Below are 18,535 nucleotides of genomic sequence, written 5' to 3' on the forward strand. Positions count from 1 at the left end.
TGAGGTCCATGTGTATAGTCGTCTCTTATGCTGTCTAAAGAAGGTATTTGAAATGAACAAATCATTGGTTTTGCAGAATTCTATCATATGTTCTCCAGCATCATTTCTATCACCAAGGCCGTATTTTCCAGCTACTGGTCCTTCCTCTTTGATCCCAACCTTTGCATTCCAATCACCAATAATGATCAATACATCTTGATTGCATGTTTGATCAATTTCAGATTGAACAAGTTGGTACAATTCTTCCATTTCATCCTCACTGGCTTTAGTGGTCGGTGCTTAAATTTGAATAATAGTGATATTAACTGGGCTTCCATGTAGGTGCATGGATATTATCCTATCACAGACCGCGTTGTACCTCATGACTAATCTGGATATGTTCTTTTTGACAATGAATGCAACACCATTCCTCTTCAATTTGTCATTCCTGGCATAGTAAACCCTGTGGTTGTCAGATTCAAAATGGCCAATACCCGTCTATTTCAGCTCACTAATGCCTAAGATATTGATGTTTATGTGTTCCATTTCATTTTTGACAACTTCAAATTTTCCCAGATTCATACTTCATATGTTCCATGTTCCTATTTTCAATGGATGTTTACAGCTGTTTCTCTTCATTTTGAGTTGTGCCCCATCAGCAAATGAAGGTCTCGTCGGCTTTTCTCCCATGGGCTTTACTGCATTTGCATCATTACAGTCAACGCTATTTTGAGGAGGCAACTCTTCCCTAGTCTCATTTTGAGTGCCTTCCAACCTGAGGGCCTCCTTTTCCGGCACTATATCTGACAGTGTTTCTCTGCTATTCATAAGGTATTTAGTTACTAAATATTCAGAAGTAGTCGTCACTCTTTCTTTCTAGTCTGACTTCGTCTGGAAGTTCATCTGGAACCTGTCCGCAATGGGTGGCCCTGCTGCTGTTTAAAATGCTGGTGGCACAGTTTTCAGAATCACAGCAACTCACAAGCCACCACAGTATGACAAAGTGACAGATGGTTGGTGGCTGTTTCTTTTTAAGTGGAAACTGTCACTTTAAATTTTGAAGAGATCTATTAGCATATGTGGTGGAACCTTCCAGGTGTGGGGGTGGGGTGTCCATTTGCTCAGGCATCCCCTCTAGTCACCAGAATGGAGGTGCAGAGACAGCGAGAGACTAATGAACAGATACCAAAAAAAAAAAAGAATGTCCATACCTGCATCTCTGTGGTTCTGTCAGACATTCGTGGCTGTTCTGATCCTTCACCCACTTGGTCTCTCCCAAGATGGCAGCTCTGGGAGCAGCTGAGCATCTTGAATTAGAAAGCAATGGATTTCTTGATTCTACTACAAATTCCCCTAGCTGTAAGCCTTCCAAGCTTCTACATATTCCTTTATATGTTGTTCAGAGTTTTAGCACCATCCCCTTAGCCTGCTTGATCCGGTATTCTGTGTTATTGCTGACGGAACTCCTCACTGCACGTCTACCCAATCTGCCATCTTATTGAAAACTCCACTTGTTCCACTTGGACCCTGGCTTTGTTTTGGTTGATGATGCTGAACTTCTCCATTCTCTTTTCACATAGATGTAGTCAATCTGATTCTAGTGTATTGCATATGGTGAGGTCCATGTGGGTAGTCACCATTCATTTTGTTGAAAAACAGTATTTACATTGAATAAGTTGTTGGGTGTGCATAATCCAATCATTAGATCTACAGTATCATTTCTATCATTAAAATCATAGTTTCTAATTAGTGATTCTTCCCTTTTGTTTCCAGTTTTCACATATCAAGCAATAATAATTATAAATGCATTGTGATTGCATGTTTGATCCATTTCTTTCTGAAAAGTTTGTGAAATTCTTCAATTTCTTTATCACTGACTTTGGTGGTTGGTGAATACATTTGAATACTAGTTTTATTAACTTGTCTTCCTTGTTGTTGTTAAGAGTCATTGTGTCAGTTCTGAATCTTGATAGGGTTTCCAAGGAGCAACTGCTGGATTTGTGCTGCCAACCTTGCAATTAACAGTCCAATGCTTATCCTACAGTATAGCACCAGGATTCCGGTCTTCCTTGTAGACATATGGATATTATCCTACTGTAGACAGCATTGTGCTTCAAGACAGATCTTGAAATACACGTTTTCATGATGAATGCAACACCATTCCTCTTCAATTAGTCACTTCTGACATAGTTTGTCTGATTCAAAATGGTCAATACCAGTCCATTTCAGCTCACTCATGCCTAGGCTATTGATCTTTATGTGTTCCATGTAATTTTTGACAACTTCCAATTTTCCTAGATTCATACTTTGTACATTCCATGCCATGATTATCAATGAGTATTTTCAGTTGCTTATTTTAATATTGAGTTGTGCCCCATCAGCAAATAAAGGTCCTGAAATCTTTGCTTCATCCACCTCATTAAGGTTAAGTCTACTTTGAGGAGGCAGTTCTTCAGTTCAACCTAAGGACCACCTCTTTCAGCACTATATCAATGTTTCACTGCTATTTATGATGTTTTCAGGGGTTAATTGCTTAGAAATTGACCTATTCCTTTTCCTAAGGAGCTCTGGTAGCGTAGTGGATATGAATTGGGCTGTTAACCTCAAGGTAAGTGGCTCAAAACTACCAGCAGTTCCGCAGGAGAAAGATCAAGCTTTCTGCTCCTATAAAGATTTACAGCTTCAGAAACCATATGCAGGGTTGCTATGAGTCAGAACCAACTTCATAGCACATAACCAACCAACCAACCACTCCTTCTTCCTAGTCTGTTTTTAGTCTGTAAGCTCCTCTGAGCTCCTCTGAACTCTGTCTACCCTGTGTGACACTGGTGGTATTTGAAACATAGTTTGTGACATATTTTCCAGCATCACAACAACAAACAAGCCATAACAGTATCACAAAATGTGGGGTAAAACCTGTTTGGACAGTCTTACCACTTTTCTAATGCTTTTGTTGCTGTTGGTAAGTACCATTGAGTTGGTTCTGACTCATAGTGTATAGAGTTTCCAAGGAATGGTGGTGGGTTTGAACTGCCAACCTGGTGGTTAGCAGTCCAATGCTTATCTTACAGTGCCACATCAGGACCCCATACTTATTATAATGGAAAATAGTTTGAGCTTTTCTTCTCTGACAGGTTTGTGCCTTACATTGTTTCCAGCTTTTGTTGGTTTTACTGATACGGATATTCTATGCAATGTTTCTGGCTTTGTTACAGTAATGCAAGGAGTCTTTGGGTGAAATAAATGGTTAAGTGTTGGACTACTAACTGAAATAATAGTGGTTTTAACCCACCCAGAGGTTTCTTGGTGATATGTTATTGAAAGATGACAGTCTTTAAAATCCTATGATGCAGTTCTACACTATACACATATAGTCATGTGAGTCAGAATCAACTTGAGGGCAACTATCAACAGTATTGCTAGAGTCCTTGGAGAGCCTAAACAGTTAATATGATTGACTGCTAATCAATAAGTTGGAGGTTTGAGTACATACAGAGGCATGCTAAAAGCAAGGATTGGTTTTCTAACTGCGAAATCAGCTACTGGATACCCAATGGAACACAATTCTACTATGATGCACATGGAATTACTATCAGTCAAAATTAACTTGATGGCAACTGGTTGGTTAGAGTGCTATGAAAAGACAAAGAGTAATATATGAAGAGTTAACAATATAGGATTACATGAGCAATGATTTGGACATGAATATGCAGTTTTGTCCTGGGAATAAATGACTAACCATTATCTGCTAATGTCATCTTACCTGACAGGTGTATTCCTTGAGTTAAGATGAAGTTAATTCTATAATGCCTTTCAATCAATTCACTTTACTCTAAATCTATAATCATAAATCACTTTTTACTTTATATCTTACTGAAAAAAAGAATACTAGTCCTGTTATGGCACTGTAGGGTAAGCACTAGACTGCTAATCACAAGGTCAGCAGTTCAAGCCCACAAGCTGCTCCTTGGAAACCCTATACAGATTTGCTATGAGTTGAAACCAACTCCACAGCACTTAACAGCAACAATAATTCTCTGTAGAAATAGTAGAATTTCACCAGATAAAGGTAGAAAAAATATACATAATACAAAAATGCAAACACTGAAAGGAAGCAAAATGTTTTGGTATTATACTTCTACATAGAAACATGAATAAGTTATACTTCTAGAAAGAGCTCTGGTAGTGTAGTGGGTTACAAGTTTGGCTGTTAATTGTAAGGTCAGCATTTGAAATCTACCAGCTGTTCTGTGGGGAAAAAATGAGGCCTGCTCCTGTGAAGACTTCTAGTCTTGGAAGCCCTATATAGGATTGCTGTGAGTCAGAACTGATTGGAGGGCACCCAACCAGCTCTTGTGTTCATGCAATAAAATATTATGAACATTTTCTATGTCATTAGTCTTCTGAAACAATACCATTTAATTTGTCAACATTCTACTTTATGTATAAATATTTGTTTTTAATCTTTGAATTTTTAATTTTAATAGAAACACATGTTCATTGGAAACAATATAGTTTAAAGCAAAAGTATTCTTTTTAAAGTCACTTTACACTCCTCTTTTGTTGTTGTTGTTGTTATGTGCCATGGAATCGGTTCTGACTCACAGCGACCCTGTACAGGGTTTCCGAGGCTGTAAATCTTTACAGGAGCAGAAATCCTCATCTTTCTCCTGTGGAACAGCTGTTAGTTTTGAACTGCTGACCTTGCGGTTCGCACCCAAATTCGTAACCACGATGCTACCAGAGCTCCTTACACTCCTCTTTAGATGAAGACATTTTCATAAGTTTAATACATATTTTTTGCCCTTTTAAACTCATATGAATTTAAGCAATACATATTGTTGTGTTAAGTGCAATTGAGTGGGTTCTGACTCATAGAGACCCATGTAGGGTCTCCAAGGATAAACTGGTGGGTTTGAACTGCCAGTCTTGTGGTTAGCAAACCAATGCTTATTCTACAGTGCCATAAACAATATGAGTATATAATCAAAGGAAAAAGTTTATATTGTCTCTTCCTTGTCTCATTTCTGTAAAAAAAAAATAATAATTTCTATCTGTAATTCTTCTAGAGGTAACCTAAGGAATCCATGCTATGCAGAGGGCTATGCATTGGCTTGGTAACCACAAGGTCAGCAGTTCTAGTCCAACAAGCACTCTGTGGGAGAAAGATGAGATGTCATCCAGAAATAATACAAACAATTTAAAATAAGGATTGTTGATTTACTTAATATATGAGGAATTTACAATGATGAGTCAAAAAATTATTCACAATCTGCCTATAGAATTTATTTTAATCAACTTCTAGAAAAGACAAATACATCATTTTTTTGACATAATCTCTTTGCTTTTCAATACACTTTGTCCATCTGTCAACAAGACTTCACATTCCCTTACTAAAAAAATGTTTTTGGCTGAGCTATGAGCCATGAATGCATCGCTGTCTTCACTTCTGCATCAGAGGTGAATCTTTGTTCTTGAAGGGTTGTTTTCAGAGGATCAAACAGGTGAAAATCCAATGGAGCAAATTAGTACTATAGGGAGGATGCTTTAGCACCTCAAAACAAATTTTTTTCAGGATGTCATCTGATTGGACAGAGGTGTGGATGTACATTGTCATGCAGGATCACAAAACCCTTGGATGGCCATTCTCTGGTTTACTGAAGTTTAGCCTTCAGCTATTCAGTAAGCATCTCACTGTAATAAGCACTGTTGATGGTTAAACCTTTTTCCTGATAGTGTTCCAATACTGGCCCTTGAGAATCTCAGAAAGCTGTAAGCATCAATTTTCCAGTTGATGGCTGACTTTTGAACTTTTTCTTTATAGCGACTAAGGATATTTCCATTCCATACTCTGCTGCTTACTCTCAGGTGAGTAGTGATGAGTCTGTATCATCACCAGTAATGATTTTTTTAAAAGAAACTTTTGCCTTCCTTCAAGTATCGGTCCAAATTTTATTTACAGATGTTCACATTCACACTTGCACAGCAGTGACTTTGAATGGAAAGAGCCAATAAGACAGTACAGCCAACAGAAGTTTTAATATAACCTGAGTGCAAATAATTTTTGACTCACGCTTGTATGTATGATTCTTCTTTTTTGATAGCAAAACTAACAAAACCCTTGTACTCCATTCCAGTTTTTAGTTTAAAGTCTATTGGTTTATTTTATTTTATTCTTATGTGGTGCTGTGGGTTAATGCGCTGGACTACAAGGTCGCTTTGAACAGCAAGGTCGGTGGTTCAAGCTCACCAGACACTCCTCAGAAATCTTATACACGGTAACTATGAGTCAGCACTGACTTGGTGGCACTAAACAACAACAACAATGTTTATATATGACAGAATTTTGAATATATATATATATATATATATATATATATATATAGAGAGAGAGAGAGAGAGAGAGAGAGAGAGAGAGAGAGAGAGAAGCTTGTTATGTGCCATCAAGTCAGTTCCAAATCAGCCACCACGCTGATTTTTTGTTTGTTTGTTAGCTTTTTTTGTTTTTTGAGGAGAAGCTAGTGAGCTTCAATTGCTGACCCTGAGGTCCAAACCGACCTTGTGGTAGAGCACTTTTCCTACAGTGCAACACCAGGAATCCAGGATATATATAGATACATTGTGTTATTGTTGGGTGTTCTTAAGTCAGTTCTGACTCTTAGCAATCCTATGCACAACATAATGAATCACTGCCCAGTTTTGCCCCATTCTCACAATTGTTGTTACATTTGAGCCCATTTTTGTTGTATTATGTCATTCTATCTCATTGAGGGTCTTCTTCTCTTTCTCTGACCCATCACTTTGCAATGAATGATGTCCTTTTTCAGGGACTGGTCCTACCTAACAGCATGTCCAAAGCATGAGAGGCAAAGTCTCGCCATATTCACTTCCAAGGCTATATGTATTTCTTAACCCATCTACATAAGATTGAACCATATCTTTTTGTTTTACCTCTTGTTCCTTTTCTTGCTCTTTTAGACTCAGGGCTGGTAACAGCTTAGAGGAATGAATTCAATTTGTGTTACATGGCATCTTTACATACGTGAACTCATTTTAGTTTTAACTCTTCTTCCTTGAACAGCAAGAACAGCCTTAGCCTCACAGACAGTAAACTGTGCATTCCAATATAGAGAAAACTCCTACAAAAAGTAAAGGCAAGAATGGGAAAGTGTGACCAAGGCTCCTGATTTGTTTTCTTCTATGGTTTTGAATTCATTTAGGACCCAGGCCTGGCTTCGTTACAGTGTACAGGCACAAAGCCCATGAAGATTTTAAGGCTAGGACTAAAAGAGATATTTATCTCTTATTTGGACACATTCATGAGCAAGAAGAAAGATGACATCAGAATATCTGTCGCCAGATGCTCTTCAATATTCCAAGAATTAATAACACTTTCCAAAGGGGAAGCGTTTCCAAGCAAAGAGCAGGGATTTTCTGGAAGAGGGTTTTCAGGAAAGCATTATCTCAATGGCTAAGCTGTCAGCCTCAGATCACACAGGGTGTCAGACCTTGCAGACAGATGGAGTTTCTAAGACTATTGCTAGTTTCGGACAGGAAGGCAAGGAGGATCCGAGGAAACAGCAACTGCTGTGACTGAGAAAAAATTGTCTCGCTCTCCCTTCGCTGTTTAAAAATCATCCTCATGCCTACACGGCATTTTTAAAGCCAACCTTAAATTCATCCTCACTGGAATTGTATCTGATTTACATATCAGTCAGGCCTAACTCACCCATTCTTCATGCAATGAAAGCAAAATTAAGATACTTTCAGTTTATGCTCCTAGTATAAATTATCAAGCTTTTTCTCCATGATACCCGGCTACCATTGCCAAACATTTTGACTAAAGATTCCATAGAAAAATCTTGATCAAATAGGTAGAAATACAGAATAGAACTTAAAATTCTCATGGACTCCAGACTTTCTGGAGACATGAAGATTGGATGAACCTCTGAAACTAATGCCCAGAGATAATCTTTATATCTTAGCCCCCAAATCCCCTGAAGTTTTCTTAAAACCATGCATTAGTTTAGCTTAACCAGTAAAAAAAAAAAAAAAAAAGGTCTGCCTTGAGCATTATGCTCTTTTAAGAATTATCTATATGGGATTAAATTGATAACAGCAACTCAAAAGATTACATAGGAACCTTAGGGGGGCAGTGGGTTTATTTTAACAAGGAAAGAACTCAGAAAAGGAGAGTGAGAATAGTTGCACAACTCAAAGAATGTAGTCAGTGTTGTTAGACTCAGTGTAGAAAGATGAATTAATACATGTTTTACTGTTTATATTCTCAACAACAACCACCAAAATAATTCTTCCCCATTGTATTTCTATTAAAGAGTCACCGTTAGTTGTTAAGTGCCGACTTATAGCTACCTGTATAGGGTTTGCTAGAAGCAACTGGTGGGTTTACACCACTGATCTTGCGGTTACCAGTGCTTATCCTACAGTGCCATAACGGGAGTGTACTAATAGTTAAAAACCTCAGCTGCTAACTGAAAGGTTGGTGGTTCATATCAGTTTAGAAACGCCTCAGAAGAAAAGCCTGATTCTATAAATCAAGCCTTGAAAACCCAATGGAACACAATTCTACTGTGTACCACATGACGTCACCAGGAGCTGAATTGGACTCCATACCTACTGGTTTGGTTTTGGTGTTTCTGTTATACTCTATTTATTCTAGTTTCTTTTTCTTTTTAACTTTTTAAATTGTGAATTGAGCGAAAGTTTATAGAACAGATCACTGGTTTTACATTCAACAAGCCATACACTTTGCTTCACTATATGGTTGCAATCCACTTCATGTACCAACAGTTAACAGCATTTGCCTCTATTCAGTTTAACTACTACATTCGTCCCTGTGCCTCCAGCAACCTTCATCTTTCCTCTGATAATTTCCCACTTGTTGTATATTGCCTGCCCAGCTACCTTTGTTAGCATGTGTCAACCCTCCAGCCATAAATAAATTTCCCTCCTCCCTCTCCCCATAACCATCATAGATTGTTTCTTTTATCAAGAAAATCTTTAAAAAAATTTTTTTACAACATAGCTTGCATACAGTGTTTATAATCTTGTGATTGACTAATTTCATTCAGCATAATGTTCTCCAGGTGCAACTACGTTGTGAGGTGTTTCACAGATTCATCATTATTCTTCAACGTTTTGTAGTATTCAAATGTATGCATCAAAGTTTGTTTAACTATTCTTCTGATGCTGGGCATTTAGGCTATTTCCATCTTTTTGATACATCTCTTGTAGACAGCAAATTTAAGGATCCTGTTTTCTTATCCACTCTACTCTTTATGTCTCTTGGCTAGTACATTTAATCCATTTACATTCAGTATAATAATCAATAGGTATGACTTCTTTGTTCCACATAATTTTCTATGCTCCAATTATTTTGCTTATGGATTTTCTTGTCATTTTCATTTCTGTTGTGTCAATGCTTACTAAACCTTTCTGAGTTTCCTCATTATTTATTTTGATGTGGAAGTGTATTATTTTTTCTTTCAGGTTACCCTGTAATTTATCAAATTTTTCCCTGCTTAAAAACAGTCTGTTTTATCTTGAAATCTACTTCACTTCCTTTGAAAGTTCTGTATCTACACTATTCCTTTTTTTGCTTTGTAGCTAACTTCATTATACATTAATATCTCTGGTTTCCTGTTTTCAATTGCATAGTTTTGTTGTTGCAATTTTAATGTAAATACTTCTGAGTCTGGATTGAGTTCTGGGCAGTGTTGACATGATTGGTAATTTCAGGTTGTTGTCTGCTGTTATTGGTTCTCAGCCAAAAGAACACCCTTTAGCATTTTTTATAAAGTTACTCTGATCATTGCAAATTCCCTTAATTTCTGATTAACAAGAAATTTCCAAATTTCATTGTCATATTTGAGGGACACCTTTGCTGGATATATGATTCGTGGTTGGAAATCATACTTTCAGAGTTTTGTATATGTCATTCCATTGCCTGAAAAATTAGAGCTTAGTCTTATTGGTTCACTTTTGTAGGTTACTTTTCTTTTTTCCCAAGCTGCTCTTAGGATTCTATCCTTGTTTAGAACTTTGGAAAGTTTGATTACGACACATCTTGGTGATATTCTTTTGGGATGTATTCTGTTTTGGGTTCATGCAGCTTCTTGTCTTTCATGATATAAGGAAAGATTTCTTCCAAAAACTCTTCAACAATTTTCTCTGTGATTGTCTCTTCCTGTTTTGGAATCCCAATCACCTGTAAGTTGTTTCTCTTCATGGTGTCCCACATAACTCTTAGGCTTTCTTTGGATATTTTCATTCTTTTTTCTGATTGTTCTTCTAGCATGCTAGCATTGAGAGGTTTATCTCAAGCTCTTTAATTCTGGCTTCCCATATACTCCTCTGCCTTTTTAATGTTGTCCATTTCTGAAATCTTAGTATTAATCTTCTGTATTTATAATTTCAGGCTTTGTAGTGTTTCAAAATTCGCATTTATTTTGACTGTTCTTTTTTTTTTTTCTTTAAAGCTTTTATTGTGAATTGAGTGATAGTTTACATGGGAGAACATCAGTTTTGCACTCATCCTATTGTATTTCATTTCATTGCAGTGATTACAATCCCCTCTATGCATCATCATTCAACAATATTTGCTTCTATTCCCTCTGGGTTTTTTGTTTTGTTTTGTTTTTGATGTAAACAAAAACACTCAGGAATATATAATCATTTAAACAGCCCCAGGGTACATTCTGCAAGTCTGCCTCCTGGCTGCCAGCACATAGCCTTTCTCTTTCCATGAGTCCAGAGTCCTCAGCTACTCTCTCTCTCTATGTCCTCATCTCTGCCTCCATCTCTGGTGTGACTGCTTCTCTGTATAGGGTCCCTGTCTGTTCATTTTTCTAGTGTTTTCCTGAATTCTTCTGAAGTTTTTATTGTGTTCTCCTTGTTTTCCTCAATCGTTCTATCAATCCTTTGAAGGTACCTACTTATCATTCTTTATAATTCTTTTTCAGTTAGTTCTATCAACTTTTTTCCTCAGAAAGGTCTTCTGGCTCTGCAACTTGGTCAACTGTTTAAGCCATTCTCTCTTGTTTTTTCATGTGAGCTAAAATTGTCTGTTGTCTAGGGAGCATTGTGAGATTGTTGCATTTGGAAAAAACAAGCAAACAGTGTATTTGTTGTACCCAAAGGGGATAAATCTCTTGGGGCTCTTGCAATTCAAGGAGCTCACAAGGTAGTTGTGAAAGGGATGTGACACCAGAGTTCCTGGACATAGATAAAGTTCCTATTGGTCTCAGTGTTACCTATATTCACTCAGTCTGGCACTCAATCTGTAAGTAGTTCATCGGGTTCCTTGATGGAGCTGGTTTCAGTGTCTGTTAGGACCACAAAGAAGCTGGAGGCAAGGTGAGTGGTTCTGAGGTTCTAGTCTGGTGGCTCTGAGGGATTTGTAGTTCTGAAGCTGAACTCACCTGAATGCAGGTAACAAAATGGCACATCAAGGCAGCCCAGCCAGAAACTCCCTCATGGTGACATGACTCCCAATCCCACTGTTCTGAATTCCGGGAGCCCAGGGTCTGCACTGACGATGGATGAAGGTGGGAGTTAGCCACATTTCTGGCCACTAGGGAAGTGTGGGGAAATGAGAAATCTCATCTTTCTGTCACCTTCATGGATGTCAGGCTTCCTTCTGCTGCTAAAAGTACTCACAAGATGGTAGAGCTGAGGCTTGCTAGTTGCTCAACAGCCAGTCTCCTGCCCTCAGCATCCCCATCAGCCTCTTCTCCAAGCAAGCGCTCCAACCACCTCTCTAGTCTGTCTTCTGAAATTCAGGATGCCAGAATTTTCATCTATATCTTTTTTGTTATGTTTCTCATATCTTTGGAGTCCTGGTTGTGGCACTGTAGGATAACGCTCTGGACCACAAGTTTGGTTTGAACCACAAGATCAGCAGTCTAAACTCACCAGCCACTCCTAGAAAACCCTGCTCAGGGTCGCTATGAGTTGGAACCAACTCACGTCACTTAGTAACAACAGGAACAACAACTTGTTTCTCTGTTTTAGAGGGTTCATGAAATGCATCTGCTTAGTATGCCATCTTCCCTGAAGTCTAGTCTAGTTTTTTACCTGTTACTAGTACCCACTGAAAGGAGCTCTAGTACTGTGTTGGTTACGAATTGGACTGCGAACCTCAAGGTCAGCAGTTTGAAACTACCAGCTGTTCCACAGGAGAAAGATGAGGCTTTCTGCTCCTGTAAAGATTTACCGCCTTGGAAACCCTGTACAGTGTCACTATGAGTCAGAACCGACTCCAAGGCACACAACAACAACAACAGTACCCATTGGAGTCCTGGTGTGTCATTGTGGGTTAATGGGCCAGACTGCAAAGCTGTTTCAAACTCACTAGTTGCTCCTCAGTAACCCTATACAGGGTCACTGTGGATCACAATCAACTTGATGGCACTTAACAACAACACGTTACCCATTATTGACTCCATTTTTGCTTCTTTGGCAAACCCTTTGGGATTTTTATTATTTTGTTCCTCCACGGCACATAACCACCACCACCACTGTTTAATGTTATTTAACCATCTAATTCACCAGCTTTTTTATTTTACAATTGACAAAACTCTATTGAGTATTTTCAAGGCATTTCACTTAGTGTTCATAGAAGCAGCAACTCTCTGTTCATGTTCATCTTTCATTGGTTTATACAGCGTTAAGCTAAATTACTTATCTACAAGAACATATAAAATAGCATTAATAAGTTTGGGCAGAATCACAATGGATATGTTAGAGTGTCCAACTCAATTGGTGGATGCAGCAATGTTACTGTGCATCAGAAATTAGCCTAAAAGCAGCAAGACTTCAGCATGTTGTGCCATAAATCAATATGATTTACCAAAGATGTGGCGAGTATCCTACAAGTTTGAGTGTCAATGTATTCCACATTGATTTGATTTACAGTCAAGAGAATTCTTGCCATATCATGGGAGACACTACATTCTTGTTGCCTGCTAGGGACAAAGGGATACTGCATGGTTTAAAACCAGGAAAAAATGTGTGCCAGAGTTGTATTTTTTCATACTTATTCAATCTGTTAATTGAGCAAATAATCTGGGAAAACTGGATTAGACAAAGAAAAACATGGCATCAGTATTGGAGAAAGACTCATTAACAACCTGCATTATGCAGAACATACAACCTTCCTTGCTAAAAATGAAAAATACTTAAAATACTCAATGATAAAAATGCTTACTGATGAAGATTAAAGACCAACAGCCTTTATTTAGTATGGATTACACTCAATGTAAAGAAAACAAAAATAATCACAACTGGACCAATACATAATATCATGGTAAATGGAGAAAAATATTGAAGTTGTCAAAAGACTTTATTTTGCTTGGATCTGCAATCAACCAAGAAATCAAATGACCTATTGCAATACAAAGATCTCTTTAAAGTGTTGAAAAGCAAACAAAGAAGTTTGAAGACTAAGGTATGTCTGATTCTACCCATTTTATTTTCAATAGCCTCATATGCGTATGAAAGTTGGACAATGAATATGGAAGACTTTAGAAAAACTGATGCATTTGTGTTAAGGTGTTGAAGAAGAATATTGAAAGTACCATAGATTGCCAGAAAAATAAACAAATGTTTGTAGGTAGAAGCCAGAATGATCCTTAGAATCCAGGATGGCAAAATTGTCTCTCATACTTTCGAACATGTGATCAGGAGGGAGCAGCCCCTGGAAAAGCACATTATACTTCATAAAGTCAGCAAAGAAGAAGAAATTTCCCCAAAAGATGGACTGGTAAAGTGGCAGCAGCAATGTGCTCAAGCATAATAACAGTTGTGAGGATGAGGAAGGATCCAGAAGTGTTTTGTTATGTTGTGTAAAGGGTTGCTATAAGTTGGAAATGACTTGATGTGCTTAATAATAAGTATAGTTTTAAGTTTATCTGCTATGGTAGCCAAAAAATGGCATTCCTAAAAATTCCCACATCCTAATCCCTGGAACCTAAGAATATGCAATGTGTTAAGGGGTATGGCAAAACAGAATTAAATTTTCAGGTGTAATTAATGTTGGTAATAGGCTAACCTTAAACTAGAATTACCCTATTAAGTCCAATGGCATTAGAAGGTTTTTTTAAAAATTAAATAATAAACTCTTTATTGTGAGTTGAGTGGTGAAGATTCACAGACAAGTTTTGCACTCAACAGATCATACTTTTTTTTTTTTTTTTCCATCTCAATAATTGCAATCCCCGCAGCAACAACAGTTATTCTATTTCCTCCCGTGGTTCCTACTTCCCTTCCACCACTTTCCCATCTCTTTTCAACTTTATCCTTAGATAGATGTTACTATTTTGATTTTGAATGATTGACTATTGCATTGTTGTCCCCATTATAGACCTATCATCTACTGCTTGGCTGAAAATTGGGTCATGAGCATGGTTTCCTTTCCAAATCTTAAGGGTGATTGAAGGCCACAGTCTCATGTTCCTCTAGTCTCTTACTCACTAGTAATCCTAGTCTTTTAAAATAATTTTGAGTTTTGTTTTTGTTCCACATTTTCTGCTGCTCTGTTTAGGACCTTCTAATATGAACCCTTTCAGAGGAGTTGGCAGTGGTAGCCAGGAAACATCAAGTTTTTCTGGAGACTGATATTCAAATGTTCCATTAGTCTACTGGATGAACTGATGACATTATTATTATATTGTTATTGTCGCTGTTAAGTTGATGCCAACTCATAGTGAGCCTGTATAAGGTTTCCAAGGGACCTCTTACTGTCAACTGCCCTCTGGGACACAAATACCCTGATATCCCAGCTGCTTTAGGGTATGCATGAACTACTACTTCCTGATTTGGTTACCAGACCAGGCAACACCCAGCCCTTTATCTATGGTTGAGGAACTTTATATCATGCCTTTCCCACCTAAGATGATTTAAGCTCCGTGGCTAACAGGGGACCCCAGAATTTTCCCTGTCTGGGTCTGGCACATTCCCTGGGGGTTTTCCTTTAATTGTTTATGTTTTTTACTCTTTGTTACTCTTCTTCTTCTCCCTTGCTTTTTATACTTTCTATGTCCACTTCCATTTTTCCTTTTTTTCTGCTTCTCTTACCCAACCTGCTACTCACTCTGTCTCATTATTTTTCTTTACTACTCTCTGTTCTCTTTCTCTTTTACTAATTCTCTCCCTAACTGTGCTTAGTTTGCTTTCTTTATTTTTATATTCTCTCTTATTTTTATCTTTTTTCCTCTCCATCTTTTCTCTCTTTTTTTTGTATTCTTTTTTATAGCTGTTGCCCCCATTTTTTTTCTTTCACTATTTTCTTTTTTGACTGTTGTTTGTTTGCTTTCCTTCTCTCATGTGTGTGTGTTTTCTCTTGACTCACACACTAAGAGACAGCAATTATCCCCATACAATCCAGAAAAAATCATACCCTCTACAACCCCATCTGTAGACAAAAGCTGATACCAGCTGCTGTGCACTAAATGAAAGACAATGACCAACAACAAGACAAATCCATCCTAAACTGAGCTGCACGAACAGTGAACAGACTGTGGTGAACAAGCTCATCCCCTAATCATACTCATCAGGAGGCAGTAGGTGAGTGCCAAAGAATACAGTAGCATACAAACATCAGTTTAATATAAATACATTTATACCACAATGTCTCAAAAACAACAGACAATTTCTGTTCACATGAAGAAAAAAGTCAGAGTGGCTCAAACAAGTGACCAAGAGGCAGAGTAGGAAAAATTTTTTAAGGAAACTAGGCATTGGAACTACATGAAAAAGAGTTTAAGTGGATGATATTTGGATACCTCCAAATGATTGACAGGACTCCTGGTGTGGCACTGTAGGATCAACACTGGACTGTGAACCACAAGGTTGGCAGTTCAAACCCATTCCAAGCTACTTCTTGGAAACCTAATACAGGTCAGTGTAAGTCAGAAGCAACTCAGTAGGACAACAACAAATGACTAACAGAAAGGCTGAGAAAAACATAAAGACAACTTATAGGTGACTGGAATTCCAGAACAGGTAGAGACAAAGAAAAGGACAGAAAAGATAGTCTAAGAGCTACTAGAATAAAATTTCTCTAACATCATGAATGATGAAAAGATAATCACTCAAGAAGATGAATGAACCCTCCAAAAGAAAATACCCTAAGAGAAAATCACCAACACATATCATAATCAAACTACCCAATGTAAAAGACAAAGAAAGAATACTGTGAATAACTCACTAGAAATGAAAGGTTACCTACCAAGGAGAACCAATAAGATTAAGCACTGATTTCTCAGGAAAAACCATGCAGGCAAGAGGGAAACAGGGAAACATTTACAAAACTATGAAAGAAAAATAACTGACAATCAAGAACCATATACCCAGAAAAGTGGTTCCTCAAATATAATGTCGAAATTAGAATACTTCCTGAGAAACAGAAATTAAAGAAATGTGTAATTTACAAGGTCTTCTTTACAAAAAATGCTAAAGGGAATACTTAAGACTAAGAATCAACAACAACAGAAAACAACCTGAAACTGACATATAGGACAACACTTCTTAGAATTCAATCCAGACATTGAAGTATCCACAGAAAAGCAAACCTGAAAGACTGAAAATAGGGAACCAGAGAAATCACTTTATAATGAAGTCAACTACAAAGCAAAATGAGGGAACTGTGTCGTTACAGAACATCCAAACGGCAAGGAAATCAAGTATAATTCAAGATATAAGAGACTGTATTAAAATGTGGAATAAATTAATAAAGTTATAAATTAAAGAAAAGGTGAGAACATAAATATTTAATAAACATTAAAAGAACAGCAATGAATAAATTTGCAAAAAAAAAAAAAAAAGCACAAACAAAATGAACTCAGCACAGAAAATTATGTGGAACAAAGAAATTAGCAGCAGTACAAAAAAATAAATAAATAAATACACAAAGTAAAATAATTGCAATCAATTCATACCTATTGATAGTAACACTGAATGTCAATGGATTAAATGCACCATCCATAGACAGAAAAGAATGGATAAGAAAAGATGATGCTCCAGTACACCATCAATAAGAGACAAAACACACAAACACAAAAATAGATTAAAAATCCAAGCTAATGTATCAAGTATCAATATATCAAGCTAATGGCAGTCAAAAATCAGCAGAATTGGCAATATTAATTTCTGATAAAACAGATATTAAGTCAAAGATGTGTATAAGAGACAAAGAATGATATTATTTCATGATTCTAACACAGCTGAAGGAAGAAATAGACAACTTTACAATAATAGTTGTTGTTGTTAAGTGCCGTCGAGTCTGTTCTGACCCATAGTGACCCTGTACAGGGTTTCCGAGGCTGTAAATCTTTACGGGAGCAGAAAGCCTAATTTTTCTCCCGTGGAGCTTCTGGTAGTTTCAAACTGCAGACCTTACGGTTCACAGCCCGATTCGTAACCACTATGCTACCAGAGTAGGAGATTTTAATACAACACTTTTGATGAATGACATAACAATTAGGAATAAACTCAACAAAGATACAGAAGAACTAAACACAATCAACCAACTTCACCTCATAGACTTATACAGGCAACTGTGTAAGTGGCACTCTACCCACCAACAGCATAATACAACTTATTTTCTAGTGCATATTGGAACATTTGGCCATAAAGCAAACCTCAATAAGATTTAAAATGTCAAAATACTACAAAGCACCTTTTCAGATCTCAAGTCTATCATATTATAAATCAACAATAGGAAAACCAAGGTAAATGAAATCAAATACTAGGTAAATGAATAGCACCCTACTAAAAAGCTACTAGGTATTAGAACAAACAAACAAAAATGAAATAAAATAAAATTCCTTAAGTCAAATATAAACAAATATGCAACATACCAAAATATTTGGGACACTGCAAAATACAGTGTTTAAAAGGAAGTTGATAACAATAAACAAGCATCCAAAAAGAAGAAAGGATCCAAGAACAGTACATCAACACAACATCTCCAACAATTACAGAAAAGTAACTGAAGAAAAGAAGTGAAAAAGATTAGAGGAGAAATAAATGAATTAGAAAACAGAAAAATAATAAAATCAATAAGAAGTTGGTTCTTTGAAAGTATCCAAAAAAGTGACAGACCATTGGGAAATTTAACAAAAGGAAAGCAGGAGCAGATGCGAACAACACACATATGAAATGATATGGGTAATATCACAACACAGAATACGATGAAGAATTGTACTCCAACAAATTTGAAAATTGATACAAAGTGGACACATTTTCAAAAAACACCACCTAACAAAACAAACACAAAATGCAGTAGAAAACAGTAACGGCCCTGTAACAAAAGAAGAAACTGATTAATTCATTAAAAACTAACCCCCCTAAAAAGAGTCCCTGCCCAGATGGTTTTACTGGTGAATTCTACCAAACATTCTGAGCAGACCTGACATGAAAGGCCCCTAATCAAACTATTAAAGAGCATCAAAAAGGATGAAAAACTCCTGAATATATTTTATGAATCAAGCTTCATCCCAAACTCAGGCACAGATATTATCACTAAAAAAGAAAA

The sequence above is a fragment of the Chrysochloris asiatica genome, unplaced genomic scaffold, assembly GCF_000296735.1.
Source record: "Chrysochloris asiatica unplaced genomic scaffold, ChrAsi1.0 scaffold00016, whole genome shotgun sequence".
Lineage (NCBI taxonomy): Eukaryota > Metazoa > Chordata > Mammalia > Afrosoricida > Chrysochloridae > Chrysochloris > Chrysochloris asiatica.